The 18,787-nt window shown below is 36.4% G+C and overlaps 2 long non-coding RNA genes across 3 annotated transcripts in view; both read right to left on the reverse strand.

Annotated features, from left to right (window-relative positions):
- LOC126953926 (uncharacterized) overlaps positions 1-6,463 on the reverse strand; it is a 29,873-nt gene extending 23,410 nt beyond the window's left edge. For both annotated transcript variants that reach the window (XR_007725413.1, XR_007725412.1), the window contains exon 1: positions 1,587-6,463. This is a non-coding gene — a long non-coding RNA (uncharacterized LOC126953926). The remainder of the gene's footprint in view (positions 1-1,586) is intronic.
- Positions 6,464-13,372: 6,909 nt separating this feature from the next.
- Positions 13,373-18,787, reverse strand: part of LOC126953928 (uncharacterized) — a 30,526-nt gene continuing 25,111 nt past the window's right edge. The window contains exon 2 of the long non-coding RNA XR_007725415.1: positions 13,373-15,972. This is a non-coding gene — a long non-coding RNA (uncharacterized LOC126953928). The remainder of the gene's footprint in view (positions 15,973-18,787) is intronic.

An 18,787-nucleotide genomic window follows, 5' to 3' on the forward strand; every position in this document is an offset into this window, starting at 1 on the left:
CATATATCTTCACATCCTTCGCTCATTCAGAGAAGTCCATCCACATAGCTCTTCCCCAAATCTCTTTGTCATCAGTTTTCTAATTATGTTCCTTCCAAGTTCCTGACCATCTGACCCATGAAATAGTATATATTAGCACATCTGATTATTATCCTTCCAAACAAAGTGTGCAACCAAGTTCACTAAGAAGTTCTGCACATTAAGGAGACTTCCCTTCACCACTGTCCTTCAGGGATGTCCTAGAAAGAGGTTGTAGTGCTGCAGCTATCCTCTTCTGGGTGGTGCCTGCATATCACACAGAATCACCTATAAATTAGTTCCTAGTTTTCTCTTCCTCTGTCAGTTAATTATAGGGTACTTCCCCTGAGACTGAGAGAGAGAAAGCGGTAGGAACAATGGGCACTGGGCCACTTCTTCATGTAACTTACTTGGCCTTCAGGACCTACTTGGGCCTGGTCATGTACACACTGCTTCCATTTGATGATGGAATCCTGCTGTGCACACCCAACTTTGTGGCTTGCTGGATTAGATAACACCCAGTTCATGATGAACAGCTCAGGTCTTATGGTAACTTGGTGGCCCATGGCTAAGGGTTCAGTTTCTTTTATGACCCAGTGGCAGGCCAATAACTGACTTTCAAAAGGAGAGTAGTTATCTGCAGATGGTGGAAGGGCCTTGCTCCAAAACCTTAAAGCCCTGCCCTGTGATTCATCTATAGGTGCCTACCAAAGGCCTCAAACAGCATCCCTGTCTGCCACTAGTGCCTCAAGCACCATTGGATCTGCTAGGTCATACGGCCCAAGTGGAAGAGCAGCTTGCACAGCAGCCTGCACCTGTTGTAGAGCCTTCTCCTGTTCAGGGCCCCACTCAAAACTAGCAGCTGTTTGGGTCACTTGGCAAATGGTTCAGATTAACATGCCCAAATTATGAATGTGTTACCTCCAAAACCCAAGTAGGCCCACTAAGCATTGTGCCTCTTTCTGGGTTGTAGGAGGGACCAGATGCAACAGCTTATCCTTGATCTTAGAAGGGGTATCTTGACATTCCCCACACAATTAGACTCCTAAAAATTTCACTAAGGTAGAAGGCCCTGGAATTTTAGTTTGATTTATTTCGCACCCTCTGACATGCAAATGTCTTATCAATAAGTCTAGAGTAGCTGCTGCTTCTCCTTCACTAGGTCCGATTGGCATAATGTCATCAATGTAATGGACCAGTGTGATAGGTTGTGGAAGGAAAAGTGATCGAGATCCCTGCAAACTAGATTATGACATAGAGTTGGAGAATTTGTATACCCTGAAGCGGGACAGTGAAGGTATACTGCTAGCTGAAGGCACATTCCTTCTGGTGGGCCTTATAGACAGGGATGGAATAAAAGGCATTTGTCAGATCAACAGCTGCATACCAGGTTCCAGGAGATGTGTTAATTTGCTCAAGTGACGAAACTGTATCTGGTACAGCCACTGCAACTGGAGTAACCATTTGATTAGGCTTACAGTGACCTACTGTCATTCCCCAAGGTTCCATCTGTCTTCTACACAGTCCAAATAGGAGAGTTGAACAGGGATGTGGTGGGAATTACCTACCTCTTGCATCTTTCAAGTCCTTGATAGTAGCACAAATCTCTGCAATTACTTCAGGGATGTGATATTGCTTTTGATTTACGATTTTCATAGGTAGAGGCAGATCTAATGGCTTGTACTTGGCCTTTTCCACCATCATAGTCCTCATTCATAGGTTGGGGAAGCAATGGGGATATTCTGCCAGTTGCCAAGTATGTCTATTCCAATTATGCATTCTGGAACTGGGGAAATAACCACAGGATGGGTTCAGGGACCCACTGGATACACTGTGGGTCACACCTGAGCTGAAACTCCATGGATCATCTGACCTCCATAAGCCTCTATTCTGACCAGAAAGCTAAGATGATGTTACAGGTCTCTCAGAATCAATGTCAGTTCAGAGATAGTGTCTAGTAGTCCCCTAAATGTTTGATTTCCTTTTCTCCAGTATATATTTACCCTGGAACAAAAAAACATAGGTCCCGTTGGAGAAGGCTTGGAGAATGAATAACAGTATAAATTTTTAGTAGCGTATGGGGTCTTTCCTAAAGAGGACCTGACGTTCCTTTCATTCAGGGGATTCTAGGTCTGTAAACTGGCTCATCTGGGAACTGATTGAGGGGCCATGATTTGAGTCTCTGTTTTTATTATTTGAGTTAGACTTTTGTTCACTTGACCTGCAAGTTTTCCACTTATACAGATCAAGTAAAAATTTAGATAGGCTTCCTGACTGTTTCACTTCTAGGAACACCATGATTAATTTGCAAATGCCATAGATTTACACAAGTCAGACCATTCTGATTTTTGCAGAGGCTGTTCATTATGGTAACCATGCCCACCTTGCCTTTGGAAGGATTCTGGGATGGCAGCTGCCTCTTGGCTCCTGCCATCCCAGAATCCTATTATACCCACTGGATTTAAGTTTTCCAGTTGAATATCTGTGGTTTCCACTAGAAGATCTGACCTATTGAGAAGAATAATTATGGAGCTCTTCAGGGATGCTGGGACTCCTCTCACAAATCACTCTCTTAAAATGTTGGTGAAAGGTATATTTTCTTGACTTTCCCAGCACGAGTCAGCAGGTTTTAAGTGACAGGTCCATTTTAGCATTTCAGTCTCCCTAAGCCTTTGAATCCCTTCCTCTATGTTAACTCACGGGCAATCAGGCATCTCCAGCTTCTTCATGGTGGGCCATCTTTTGATCCATATTTTAGCCAACCAACCAACCAAACAATTAGAGCCCTTTCTAAGTTCCTGAGATGCAACATTAAATGCAGAATCTTGGCTTAGTGGGCCCAAATCAATAAAGTCAACTTGATCCCATTTTTTATTCCTTCCACTATTACCCCTCACCCTTAATACCCATTCCCATGCCTATTCCCTGGATTTCTGCTGATATAAATAAGAAAACACAAGTAGTTCTTTTGGAGGGTAGTGCACCTTCTCATGGGTCACACTTTGTACTTTGCCTTTAGGGGCCTGCTGGGACTTGAGTCTAGTTATAGGTCTAGAAGCAAAGAAGGGTGGTGGAGGTAGGTCCTTAGGAGAATCAGCAGTGTCACGGTTGGCCACTGCCTCAGAGGTGGCCATTACCATTTCCTCAGGCAATGGAGGGTTAATCCTCTCAGACAGAGGTGGAAAGGCACATACCATTTTTGGGGTGGAAAAGCCATGGAAGAAATGCTTAAAATAATTAGAAATTACAGAAACATAAATTAAGTCCACACATATAAGAGTGCATAAAATAAAAAAGCTATGTAATGCTATGCTCTGGCAAAAGATTGTGGAGATAGAGAACTTTCATGAATTGCTGGTAGGAGTATAGTCTGGTGTAGCCACTTCAGAGACCAATCTGGTTGTACTTAGTCAAATTAAGAAAACACAAACTCTAATATACTAGAATTCAGCAGTTCCATTTGTGGGCTTATATGCCCAAATTATTTTACACAGAATCACAAGAAGACATGAGCAAAGATTCTACCACAGTTTTACTTATGACATTGAGGAGCTAGATGCAACCTGGTGTTTACTCTGGGAGATAAGCCAGGTAAAATAATGCAGATGCACAGTTGTGGAGTATAATGGAGCAGTTGGAAGAAACATGAATTTCTGGAAAACATGATGGTTGGTGGAAAATTAAAAAGTGAAATTTTACAAGAATAGGCACCATTTACATACATTTCAAAATACATTCATACAAGTGACATCACACAAAATGGTAGAATAAGAAGGTCTAGAAGTTGCTCCCTTCAACAAAGCAACAAATGAACTGAAAAAAGCACTTTTGAATCAGCTACATCAGAACTCTAGAACCTGATTGGACACTTAAAACAACTAGAAGAATGCTAGATAAAGTCAGAGGCTGATATTCTAAGGTAAGAGAGTGGAATGTATAAACCAGCCATCATCCCCCCTTATTCAGCACCATCATGGCTGTGAAGATAGCTGCTCCTGTTTCTGGAGCAGCTGGCTGGTGTCAGCATGAGCAGAGAACTTCTCCTCCAAAAACTTGGGGTTGTGTGCATTGATGGGTCTGGGTGCCCTGAGGGACTGGCAGAGATACCTGCCTTGGTTTCAGCCCTCTCAGCAGCAGCAGCAGCAGATCTCCCCAGTGACATGTATCAGAAGATTTAAAGGGCCAATGCCCTTTTTTCTTTTTTGCTTTTGGAGCCAGACATTTAAGAAAATCCTTGTCAGGTCACTAGCTGACAGCAGAGATAATGGAACATAAATTTTAGTTAGCACATACGACAAGGAATATACTTTGCAAAAATGGTTTAGAAAAGTCACAAACAGACTACTCCATCCTTTGACAAGCAGAAAACAATAATCCTTAAGTTCTCAGATAATCAAACTTACCACATTATGATACTCAAAATGTGCAATTCTCAACCAAAGAATTACAAAGAATACAAGGAAACAGAAAAGTATAACTCATTGACAGGAAAAAAAAAAAAAAGAATTTGACAGAAATAATTCCTGGAAAGGCCCAGATACTGGAGTTACTAACCAAAGATGATTAACGCCTGAAATAAGCTCAGTTACCTAAAAAAAGTCATGGATGAAGAACAAAAGGAAATTGGAAAAGTAATATATGAACAGAATATCAGTAAAGAGATAGAAATTATGAAAAAGGAACCAAACAGGAATTCTGGAGCTGAAATTACAATATCTGAAAGGAAAAATTCACTAGAGAGCTACAAGAGCAGATTTGAATACATGAAAGAAACACTCAGTAAACTTGAAGATATGGCAATCAAAATGATCACGACTAAAGAACAAAATTTTTAAAAAGATTAAAAAATAAACAGAGCCTGAAGGACCTCTTGCATACCATCAAGTATGCCAACATCTGTGCATAGTATATATTAGTCCATTTTCATGCTGCTGAAAAAGACATACCTGAGACTGGACAATTTACAAAATAGATAGGTTTATTGGACTTACACATGGATGGGAAGACCTCGCAATCAGGGCAGAAGTCAAGGAGGAAAAAGTCACCTCTTACGTGGATGGCAGCCGGCAAAGAGAGATGGCCTGTGTAGGGAAACTCCCATTTTTAAAACCATGAGATCTCATGAGACCCATTCACTATCACAAGAACAGTGCAGGAAAGACCAGCCCCCCTCCATAATTCAATCACCTCCCACTGGGTTTCTCTATGACACATGGGAATTGTGGGAGTTACAATTCAAGATGAGATTTGGGTGGGGACACAGACAAACCATATCATAGTAGTATGAGAAGGAGAACAAAGAAAGAAAGAAGCAGAAAAAATTATCTGAAGAAATAATGGGTGTAAACTTCCCAGATCTGAAAGACATTAATGCGTATATCAAAGAAGCCCAACAAACTTCAAACAGGAAACTCAAAAAAATCTACACTGTGACACATTATAGTCAAATTGTTGTAAGTAAAAGATAAAGAGAAAACTTCCAAAGCAGCAAGAGAGGTGACTTGTCATGTACAGTGAGTCCTCAGTAAGACTGACAATGACAATGGATTGCTCATCAGAAACTTTGGCGACAAGAAGGCAGTGGGATGACTAAGTCTTGTAAGAATAAAATTGTGAATGAAGAGTTCTTTATCTGGTAAAATGATCCTTTAAGAGTGAAGGAGAAATTAAAACATTTCAGTAAAACAAAAGCTGAGAGTAACTTTCCAGTAACTCTTCCTACAAAGAATACTAAAGGGAATTTTTCAGGCTGGCATGGAAAGACTCTGGACAGTAACTTGAAGCTGTAGGATAAAATAAAGAACACTGGCAAAGGAAACTATATAGGTAAACATAATGGCCAGCATTATTATACTTTTGGTTTGTAACTTCTCTTTTTTCTTACATGATTTAAAAGTCAAATGCATAAAATTATAAGTCTATCTTAAAGGGCAAATACTGTATAAAGATATATCTGCAACAATAATAACATAAAGGGGAAAGAAAAGAGATGCATAGGAGCAGAGTATTTGTATACTATTGGAACTGATTTGATACTATTCAAACTGGGTTGTTATCAGTGTAAGATATTAATATTAATCCCCCAAGAAAACCACTGAGAAAATAACAAAAAAAAAATACAGAAAAGTAAAGAAGGAAGGAATCAAAATGGCACACTACAAAAAATCAACTAACTCCAAAAGTAGGCAGTAGTGTAGTAGTGGAATGAGGAATAGGTAAAATAAATAAATATGTAAAATATACAGAACAAATAGCTAAACGGTAGAAATAAATCCTTTCTTATCAGTAATTACTTTAAATTCAAATTGATGAAAACCTCCTATTAAAAGACACGAATGAGAAGACTGGATAAATTAAAAAATAAAAACAAAAAACAACAACAAAAAAAACATGATCTATGTACTGTATACCATAGACTCACTTTAGATACAGAGACACAAAGAAGTTGAAAATGCCCAGCACTTTGGGAGGCCCAGGCAGGTGGATCACAAGGTCAGGAGATTGAGACCATCCTGGCTAACATGGTGACACCCGTTCTCTACTAAAAGATACAAAAAATTAGCCAGGCTTGGTGGCGGGCGACTGTAGTCCCAGCTACTTGGGAGGCTGAGGTTGGAGAATGGTGTGAACCTGGGAGGCGGAGCTTGCAGTGAGCCGAGATCGTGCTACTGCACTCCAGCTTGGGCAACAGAGTGAGACTCCATCTCAATTTAAAAAATAAATAAATAAATAAACAAAAAGTTGAAAATGAAGGGATGAGATAAGATATTTCACGCAGAGAGTAACCAAAAAAGAGCTGAGGTGGCTGTATTATTGTCACGCAAACTAAACTTTAATTCAAAAAAGTTTACTAGACGCAATGGAGGACATCATATATTAATAAAATGTTCAAACTGTCATGAAGATGTAACATTTATAAACATATATGCATCTAACAACAGAACTCTGAAATATACAACGCAAAACTGGACAGAATTGAAGGGAGAGATAGATAGTTCTACAATAACAGTTGGAGACTTTCATACTCCACTTTCAGTAGTGAGCAGAATAACCATACAGCCATATAGCAGAATACATCAAAAAGGAAACAGAGGACTTGAACAACACAATAAACCAATTTTATCCAAACGCATATATAAAACACTCCACCCAACAACTGAAAAATACACATTCTTCTCAAAAGGTATGTTTGGAACATTCTCCAAGATAGACCATAGGGCTAGGTCACAAAATAAGTCTTAATAAATTTTAAAACATTTAAGATATTGAAATTTTAAAACAAAATATCTTTTTTAATCACAATAGAAGGAAACTACAAATCAATAACAAAAGGAAAATTAACAAATATGCAAAAGCTAAACAACACAATCTTAACCAACAAATGGGTCAAAGAGTAAATCACAAGGGAAATTAGAAGACACCTTGAGATGAATAAAAACAGCTTCTCAAAACCTATAGGACACAGTGAAAGAGGAACTATGTGGAACATTTATGCTGTAAACAGTGACATTTAAAAAGAGGAGAGATCTCAAATCAACAACCTATCTGAACACCCAAAGAACAGGAAAAAGAAGATTAAAGTAAACCCAAAGCTAGCAGAAAGAATGAATAATAGAGATTACAGTGGAGATAAATAAAATTGAGAATAGATTAATGATAGAGAGATTCAAAAGTTGATTCTTTGAAAAGGTCAACAGAATAAACAAACCTTTATCTAGACTAAGTAAGAAAAAGAAAGCAAAGACTGAAATTACTAAAATCAGAAATGACAGTAGGAATATTACTACCAATTTTACATAAATAAGAAGGATGATTAAGAAAATACTATAGAATATTGTATGCCAATACGTTGGATAGCCTGGATAGAATGGAAAAATTCTAGACCCAAAATATAAAATTGATTCAAGAAGAAGCAGAAAATCTGAATAGACCTATAACAAGTAAGTATATTGAATCAGAAATCAAAAACCTTCTAACAAAGAAAGGTCAGGACAAGTTGGCTTCAGTGGTGAATTCTACTGAACATTTGAAGAATAACTGACATCAATAGTTCTCAAACTCTCCTAAGGAATCTAAGAGCAGGAAACATTTTATAATGCTTTTCCTTAAGACTAGCAGTACCATTATACTAGAACTGGGAACAGATACTATCATAAAAGACACAAACAGGATTTTATGAATATAGATTTTTAAAAACTCAACAAAGTACTACCAAGCCAAATTTATCAGTATATTAAAAGGATTACACACCATGAGCAAGTGAATTTTATTTCAGGAATTCAAGGGTCCTTCAGCATATGAAAATCAATCAATACAGTACACCACATTAATAGAATGAAGGGAAAAACTCATATAAGCATATTAGTTGATACAGAGAAATCATTTCCCAAAATCCAGCACCTTTTCATGATAAAAACATTCAATAAACTAGGAATAGGGGGTAACTCCCTCAACATCTAAAGGCCATATGTGAAAAACCCACAGCAACATCATGCCCAGTGATGAAAGACTGAAATATTTTCCCCTAAAATCAGGAACAAGACAAAATTGCTCATCATCATCACTTCTATTCAACATAGCACTGAAAGTTCTAGCCAGAAAAAATAGACAAGAAAAAGAAATAAAAGGCATCCAAGCTGGAAGAAGGAAATAAAATTATCTCTGTTCTCAGATAATATAATCTTACAGGTCGAAAACTCTACAGAAACCACAAAAAATAAAACTGTTGGAGCTAATAAACAAATTCAGCAAATTTGCAGGATACAAAATCAACACACGAAAATCATTATGTTTCTATACACTAGCAAGGAACACTCTGTAAAGGAAATTAAGGAAAAAAGTTTCATTAATGATAGCATCAATTTAGGAATAAATTTAACCAGGGAAGAAAAAGACTTGTAAACTGAAAACAATGAAACACTACTGAAAAAAGTTAAGGACAACATAAATAAACAGAAAGACAACTCGTGTTCATAGACCGGAATACTAAATATTTTTTAAATGACAAAACTAATTAATCTAAAGATGTAATGCAATCCTTTCAAAATCCCAATGGTGTCTTTTGCATAGACAGAAAAACCTATTCTAAAATTTTTAAGGAACTTCAAAGGATCCCAAATAGATCTTGAAAATGAAGAACAAAATTGGAGGACTCATGCTTCCCAATTTCAAAACTTACTACAAAGCAAAAATAATCAAAATACCATGGTATTGGCATAAGGATAGAGACATGAACCAACGGAATAGAATAAAGAGCCTAGAAGTAAGCCCTCATATATTCAGTCAATTCATTTTCAGCAAGGTTTCAAGACTACTCAACGGGGAAAGGACAGTCTTTCCAACAAAAGACGGTGGGAAAACATGCATAACAAAGTTGAACTCTTACTTTATGTCATATATAAGAATCAACTCTAAATGGATTAAAAACCTAAACTTCAGAGATAAAAATACAAAACACACAGAAGAACACTTAAGGGAAAATCATAACCTTGGATTTGGCAATGACATTTTAAATATGACACCAAAAGCAAAAGCAACAACACCACCATAGATAAATTGAACTTCAGCAAAATTAAAAACCTTTAAGCAAAGAAGACATTCAAATGGCCATTAGGTGCACAGAAAGATGCTCAACATTACTGTTGTTAGGAACATGCAAATCAAAACCACAATGAATTATTACTACACACATTAAGATGACTGTTGTTTAAAAAAAAAAAAGGAAAATAACAAGTGCTGGGAGGATGTGGAACAATTGGAATCCTAGTTGTTCGTGGGAAGGTAAAATAGTATTGCTGCTATGGAAAACAGTTTGACAGTTCTTCAAAAAGTTAAATATAAAATTATCATATGACCCAGTAATTCCACTCCTACAATCCCACTCCTAAAATAATTAAATAAGGGGAATTAAATGGATACTCATACAACAATATTCACAGTAACATTATTCACACGCAATAGCTAAAAGGTGGAAACAAGTGTCAATCAACAAATAAGTAATTGAATAAAATGGCATATATATACAATGTATTAATATTCAGCCATAAAATTGAATGAACTTCTGATGGTTGCTACAGTATGAATAAACCTTGAAAACATTATGCTAACTCAAAGAAGTCAGACACAAAGGATAAATATTATACGATTCCTCAAAGATGAAATATCTAGAAGAAACAACTTTAAAGATAAGGAATGTAGAGTAGAGGTTATTAGCAGCTGGAAGGAAGGGGAAATGGGGAGTTATTGCATAATACTAAGAGTTTTTGTTTGGAGTGATTAAAAAGTTTTAAAAATAGATAATGATGATAATTACACAGCATTGTAAATGTATTAATGCCACTGAATCGTACACTTAAAAATGCTTTAAATGATAAACGGTATGTTGTATGTATTTTACAATAATAAAAATACATTCATGCAAAACAGTAATATTCATTTCAAACACATACAAAATGATATACATCAAAATGGTTGCCTATAAAGTGAGAGGGGGTTCATGGGGAAAAGGCATAAGTGTGAAAAATATGAATGAATGAATAACAAGAAAGAGGCCTAACAAGAACCAATGATCAACAACAGACCAAGCAATAAGAATTCTTAAACTGTACTCTGTATCTGAGGTCTGAAAGAAAACCAAAAACAACAAAAATATCTGAGTGTGTCAAATTATGAACTGCCATTTCGAATGGAACTGACACACACGTCCTCGCAGATTATGATACTCTTCTCATATATTGTCTCAGATCAGGATACTTAACTCCAAAGGGAGTTCCTGAGAAATGGAAGGAAATGTATGTGAACGCTACAGAGCACATTTTACTGAATGACAGCTGTGTGACACTACCTTCACGTTGATAAATTGGTCCTCCTATTTCTTACAGTACTTTTTACTGGTAACAGTTGTAATGAATTAAAGATGATGGTCAACAATTTTTTGATGTTCCTCCTACCAAGGGATGGAGTTAGTTTCCCTTACGTTTAAATATGGGTTGGTTTGTAACAGTCTTATCTTATACAGATAGTAAAAGTGTCACTGTATGATTTCCAAAGCCAAGTTGAAGGCTGATTTCTTGGAATACATCTCTCTGGGACCCCTGAACTGCATGTAAGAAGTCAACTGCTCTGACATAGCCATGCTCGACAGGCCATAAAAAGGCACTCTGGGTGATAGCTCCAGCTAAGCCATTTTCTCTACACCAGATACATGTCCATAGTTTAAAAAAAAATGCAACTGCAAGAAGGTGGTGTGAAAAGTAAACATCTCCTCTCCTTGTCTCTCAATACTACTGCTTCTCCCTTTAGACAATTTCTGTTAGTTTGTTATTAATTCTTCCAAATACGTTCTGTGCATGTATTACATTTATATTTACACTTATCCATTCTTATTTACATAGAAATGCAGATATGACCTTATGCTTCTCAGTTAACAAAATCTCTTGAAGATAGATCCATATTATTATATAAAGAGCTTTTGTGTTCCTTTTCATGGCTGTATGTAAGCAAAGTCTGGATGTAACCACCATTTATGTAACCGGTTCCAACTTGACTGTTTCCAGTCATTTGACATTCCAAACAATACTGTAGTAAAAAACCTTGCATATTTGACCTAGAAGCCCAATTCCTGGATTCAAGGATATGCACATTGTAAATTTTGACGTATACTGACAAATTGCTCCTCAGAGCGTTTCCACTTATTCATACTCCATCAAATATGTAGGGAATACCAGTGCAACTAGTATTGTATACTATCAAGCATTAGATTCTTTACAACTCTGTTAGGTCAAAAATGTTTAATTGCTCTCAAATTTGCATTTATTTTATTATGGGTAGAGTACAATATCTTTTCATGTGTGATATTGTATATATACATTTTTATATATATATATGTTTCTGTGAACTTTCTATTTGTGTCTTTTGTCTATTTTATAGGAAGTAATCACTTGCATTTAATGATTTCAAAAAGCTCTTTAGATTTTAGTTAGCCCTTTGTCATATTAGATACATTTTTCTACTTTTTAATCTCTTTTAATATTACCTAAATTCTTATTTTTGCCATGCATAAATTATAATTTTTATTTACTCAAATTTGTCAACTTACCATTTTTTTCTTGATATTTTCTAGCCTTTCCTACTTCTTGATTTATTTTTTCAACCTAATATCTTTTATTTATTTATTTATTTATTTTAGATGCGGGGGAGTACATGCGCATGTTTGTTACATGAATATATTGCATTCTACTGGATACTGGGCTTCTAGTGAACTCATTACCATTACCAAACAGTGAACATCATACCTGATAGGTTATTTTTCAACCTTCCCCCTCCACTCTTTCCCCTTTCAGAATCCCTGGTGTCCATTATTTCCATCTTTCGGTCTATGTCTGCCACATGTTTAGCTCCCACTTAGTGAGAACATGCAGTATTTAATTTTCTGTTTCTGAATTAGTTAACTTAATATAATTGTCTCCACCTCCATCCATTTTGCTGCAAAGAATGTGATTTCATTCTTTTTTATGACTGCATAGTATTCCGTGCAGAATACATACCATACTTTATTTATCCAGTCAACCATTGCTGAACACGTAGGTTGGTTCCATGACTTTTCTTTTGTCAATGGTGCTGTGATGAACATGCAATTGCAGGTGTCTTTTTTATATAATGATTTCTTTTCCTTTTGGTAGACACCCAGCAGTGTGATTACTGGATCGAATGGTAGTTCTATTTTTAGTTCTTTGAAAAATCTCCATAGTGCCTTCCATAGAGGTTGTACTAATTTACATTCCCACCAACAGAGTATAAATGTTCCCTTTTCTCGGCCATCCACACCAACATCTATTGTTTTTGACTTTTTAATAACAGCTATTCTGATTGGTGTAAGATGATATCTCATCATGGTTTTAATTTGCATTTTTCTGATGATTAGTGATGTTGACCATTTTTTTATGTTTTTGTTGATCACTTTTCATGTGTGTGTCTTTAGAGAAAAGTCTGTTCAGGTCCTTTACCCAGTTTTTAATGCAGTTGTTGGTTTTTAAAATTACATTTCCTTCTACTGTCTTTACAGATTCAATTTTTATATTTAAATATATTTTAAACACTCTGAAAATTATAGACAGTGAAATGTACAAATATGAAGTACACAGTTTAAATAGTTTTAGCAAATGCGTGCATTTGTGCAACTCATGCAACTATCAGAGTTGAGAAAATTTTCATTTACTCCAGAAAGTTTCCTCATGCTCCCTCTCAGTTCCCTCCAAACGCTTCATTTGAAGAAACAATTTTAGATTTCTTTCATTTGAGATTAGTTTTGCCTGTTCCTAAACATCTTATAAATGGGATCGTGCAGAATATACTCTTGTTTTTAGCCTTTAATGCTCAATATGTTTTGTTTTGTTTTTGTTTTTGTTTTTGTTTTTTGGTTCATGAATGTTGTTGTGGGTATTAGTAATTCACTTCCCTTTTACTTATTGAAGCTGGGTCATTGTCTGGGGTAAATACCCAAGGTTCATCATCTTACACCAAGGAAATCAAGGACACGGACACACAAGAAGTGAGTTTAAGAGTGGAGGTTTAATAGATGAGAGAAAAAAGCTCTCCTTCCTGCAGAGAGGGGCTCCCGAGTGGGTCTGCCAATTTTATGGTGAAATCCATGGGGTTTTATAGACAAGCTTGAGGAGTTGGTGTCTGATTTACATAGGACATAGGAGATTGGTCAGACCAAGTGTGCCACCCCACCCTAATCTTTTATTTTGCAGATGGGTTCTCTACCTGGCCGGTGCCATGTTTCCTGTTCCTTTACTGTACATGTGGTTGACAAAGTAAAAGGAAGGTGGAGCCTCATGTTGAACATCCAGGCCCCCAGGTAGCCTTTTCCTATTAGCACAACTGCTAGCATTCACCCGTGCAAGCATCTAGCTTGCCTTTGTCTGCAGGTTGATTTTAGGGGCTGGCTGTTCCTTATTAGAAAAGAAATGATTTGGGGTCTGCTTTTCGTTAAAAGGGAAGCCTTACTGAGGACTCTCTTACCCTCACTAACTGCCTAAATAATTTCTTTTTAGCTCCTGTATTATTATGAGTAGCATTCCATGGTATAAATATACCACAATTTGCTTATCTGTCTCTTAATGGTGAACATTTCCATTTTTCCGTGTTCTGGCTAATACATATAAAGCCATGTGAACATTCTGGCACAAACTTTTTGTAGCTATGTTTACATTTCTCTTAGGTAAATACCTAGAAGTGTAATCCATGAATGACACAATACATTTTCAATTTTTAAAACACTTTATAAGAAACTTTCCAAGTATTTTGCAATGTGGTTGTGTACGTTTATACCCCATTATTGTCGTATGAGAATTCCAGTTGGTCCACATCCTCATGAACACTTGGTGTTCTCGGTCTTATTAATGTTAGTCATTCTGAATGGTGAATGCTAGCACATTGTCATTTTAATTGCATTTCTGATAATTAACAATGTGGAGCATTTTTTAATGTGCTTAGTAATCATTGATATATCTCTTAATAAGTGTCTGTTTAAGTCTTTGCTCATTTTTATTGGATTGTTTGCCAGTTATGTATATTGTGAATATTTTCTCTGAATCTGTGGTTTCACTTTTTTAAAATCAGTCTCAAAGGTCTTCTGAAGAACAGATGCTTTTAAATTTAGTGAGTTCAGTTTATCAATAATTTCTACTACATGTGCATGTGTACTTCACACACACAAACACAGAGTTACACTTCTAATGAAAGCTACCCTGTGGATCTCAAACTTTCTATTCCCACCCAAACCATAGTTACAGCTGTTACAGCTGACGGGTTGTCATTAATCAAGTGATTAATTTCATTCACATCAAAAATGCATACACACAAATATTTGTTGTAATGAAACAGCATATTTTAGAATGCATAGTCCTTCTCATTTTGAGCTCCCACTGACAGGTGTTTTCAAATTTAAGATTATATATACATTCATTTCCAAAAGGACAGCTTTTTCTTAAATTCTTCATTAAAAGTTATTAACTCCTTGCCAGAGAGGGTGAGGACAAAGACCCTTGAACTAATATGTCAGTACCATTGCCAGCAAAGATCAATGAGGGAGAAGAAAAACATATCTCAAAAATACTATGTCAGTGAAACTACTGGCTTAAATTTACCTAATGTATACTCAGCTATCCAAGAACAAAATTTTACAGAAAGGATATACTCTCCTTCATTTCCATAGCTCATTTTTGGGGCTGGAAAAAGGGGGTATTAATGCAGCCAATGGCTTATTCAGGTCACACAGCGTTGAAGCAAGGAAACTAGCCAAAGCCGCCTGCCAACATTCACCAGTGAGCACCCCACGGCATCGAGTCTGGCCATGCCAGTCATCTATCTTCGCAGCCACCAGATCTCTTGAGCTCCTGCATTTCTCTTACCCTCCCTTGGAGAACCCTACCTCCTGGTGCACACCTCAGAAATATAATCTCAGTGCTTCCCTCTGCCAGGATGACTTGGCCCAACTCAGGCATATTGATTGGAACTCAGTGGAAACTTTTGAGTCAATTTTTTTAAAAGAAAGAAAACCACCCAGGCACAACTGAAAAAAAAGAACACACACACACAAAAAAAACCTTAAATTCTATTCAATGATCTGGGTTTGTGCCAGATTGGAGGGAACAACTTGCAAATTCTTCTTTAGAAGCTGTCAGAATACTTGCCTTAAATTTGCTCTGACTCAGCTCTCTGCAGGAAAGACGTGTTGCCGCAGCTGATGCATAAATAAACTGTTTCTTGTCCAAGACAAGTCATAGACTCACCTTTGATTCCACTTGACTCTGTTCAGTTCAAGAAAGGGGTGCTTGCAGTCAGAGTGGACCACCACACAACTCACGCAAGTCAGTATGCCTTGAACTGCTCAGAGAATGGCAGTAGAGCTTGTCTTCTTCGCTCCTGGATGTGTATTCATTCCAAAGACTTTGAACAAAAACAGATGTTTAGGAGAAAAGGGACAATTTAGAAAATGTCAAATCACCAGGTGCTTCTTTTTCACGATGAATATCAATTTTTTAAAAAAGATGGTGTCAGTAGCAATCCAAAACACATACACATAAAAAATATAAGGGCATCCTCCAATTCTTTAAAGACTTATTTTTCTATAAATTGTTCTTCTGTACCCCATAGCATTGTCTTAAGTTGAAATACCAATAGCCATCTTTTATTTCTATTTGCTGAAAGACTAAGTAGTAACTTATATGGAGGTGAAATATGTGTCTACCAATACACCTAACTATATTTATCACATACATTCAACGGAAATTTCAATGGAAAGCTAGAATCTGTCAAAAAATATTCAGGCTTCTTATTGCATTTGAATCTGAATCTAACAGTTTATATTTTCTTTTATGCAGTATGTGAAAAGAAAAGTTGATTCCAGATCTACGGTTTTCCTGATCATCAGAAGATTATGCACCAGAAAAAAGTAAGCAACAACTTTGTACTTAATATTGGGCAAACGAGTAGGAAGGATTTTCTAGTCCTATTGAAGAGTTGGTGTAATTTCAGGACTGGCATAAAAATAACTAAGCATTTCTTTCCTTTGTATGTATCTTCTCAAGAATGTTCATTGTTCTCTGAGCTCTTATCTGGACTCTAGATTGTAAATATTCTTTTTATAAGAAGAGTACTTTAAAATCAAAAATACTTGATAGTGAACTCTGATTCTTTCTTAAGGTTTATTATATACCACTGTGACTTATATTTTAATTTTACCCAAGCCTGAATTAAGTTGTTTGTTTGTTTAGGTTTATAATTTCTATTTCTAATCACTGAAGAGGGGTAAATTTTGATAATCAGTGAGAATTTTATCAGGGGCAGGAGTTCAGGAATGGAAGAGAGGAACTGAAATAAATTTGGCCCTCTATAAAAGCAGAAACAATGACAAAAGCCATCAAAATCAACTTGTTCAGAGCTCTGAAAGTTAATAAAAGGCAGGCAATTATTCGAGAAACATTTATTTAAGAAAAACTGCTCAACCTACATGAGAACAGGGTCTTTGTGATCTTTTAATTTGTCCATAGGAGCCTTGAATACTAACCACCTGGCAGCCACAGTTGCTACAAAAACCAGCAGCCTTGCAGCCACTAGATGGGACAGAATTGATTTGAAACTTCTCAAAAGTTCCCATCTTCAGATCAGTGTCACTATTTGACTTGACATACAGCCCAATCTGCCAGAAAAGCTCTATTTGCAGTCACTATCTGACCTGACTTGGAGCTCACTCTGCTAGAAAAGCAATACCCCCAGAGAACTGGTTGGAAACAAAGCTTTGAAAATTGTTTAGCATCACAGTTTCTTGGGACTGTGATACCAATAGGACCAAACGAGAGGTTGGCCAAAAACTTAAAAGGAAGATCTGGGGAATGTGTTATCCATACAGGGCTCCAGAAAGCTCTGAAGTATTCCTGAGGATATAGAAAGAAGGCCACATACATGTGCAGAGCTGTGTGCATTCCCTAGCAACATCTGAGAGGAACCCAACCTTCCATCTCTGCCTGACTTTCAGGCCCTGTACAAGCAGGGAGTGAAGGCTAAGACAGAGCTATAAACTACCTGAGCATTGGAGACACACCCCAACACACACACAGAGTCTCTCAGCAAAGGGTGGAAGTTTTATAGGTTCAAGGCATGTAAGACAATCTCTGACCTATTGTTGTTTGACTGCTAAGCTAACTAAGCAAAGGCTCAACTTCACACTACAGGGAACAAATACTTTACAGAATTAGTTAATAAATATCATTAAACAAGCACCAGCAACAGCAAACTCCAGGAGTAGAGGTGGAATCTGATACCCAGAGTTGCCACATCATATCAAAAATGCTCAATTTCAAATAAAATATTAGAAGATATGCAGATAAACAGGAAAGGAAGGTTCATATGAAGGAAAAGAGCAGTCATAGAAAAAGTTCCCAAGGAGACCAAATGAACAAATATTTTAAACCAGTTATTATATATACATATAAATATATATGCACACACATATATACATTCTAAGAATTAAAGGAAACCATGTCTAAAAAATTAAAGCTGATTTAACATCTGAACAAAGAGCAAAAACCACATGATCATCTCAACAGATGTAGAAAAGGTATCTGACAAAATCCAGCATTCCTTCATCATAAAACACTCCACAAACTTGGAATAAAAGGGAACTTACTTAACCTGACAAAGGTCATCTGTGAAATATCCACAGCTAATACCACACTTGGTGAAAGACAGAATGTTTTTCCCCTACAATCAGAAACAATATTGTCCACTCCTGCCAGATATATTTACTATTGCACTGGAGGTTCTAACCAGGGCAATTAAGCAAGAAAAATAAATAAAAGGCATCCACATTGGAAAAGAAGAAGTAAAATAATCTCTACTTGGAAATGGCATAATACTGCATATAGAAAATCCTAAGGAATCCACTAAAAAATTAGTATAACTCATGAATGAGTTCAAAAAAGTTTCAGGACACAAGATCAATATAATAAAAAAGGTAAGTTGTATCTCTACGCACCTGCAAGGAACAATCCAAAAATAAAGTTAAGAAAATAATTTTACTTATGATAGCATCAACATAAAATGCTTATGAAAAAATTTAACAATTGCACACAGTGTACAGTATGAGACTTTTTAACTGAAAATACAGAACATTCCCAAAGGAAATTAAAGATGATCTAAATGAATGAAAAGATAACACAGGTTTTGGGATTAAAGGACTTATTATCATTAAAATGTTAGTATT

Source organism: Macaca thibetana, chromosome 4 (assembly GCF_024542745.1).
Source record: "Macaca thibetana thibetana isolate TM-01 chromosome 4, ASM2454274v1, whole genome shotgun sequence".
NCBI classification, from domain to species: Eukaryota; Metazoa; Chordata; class Mammalia; order Primates; family Cercopithecidae; genus Macaca; species Macaca thibetana.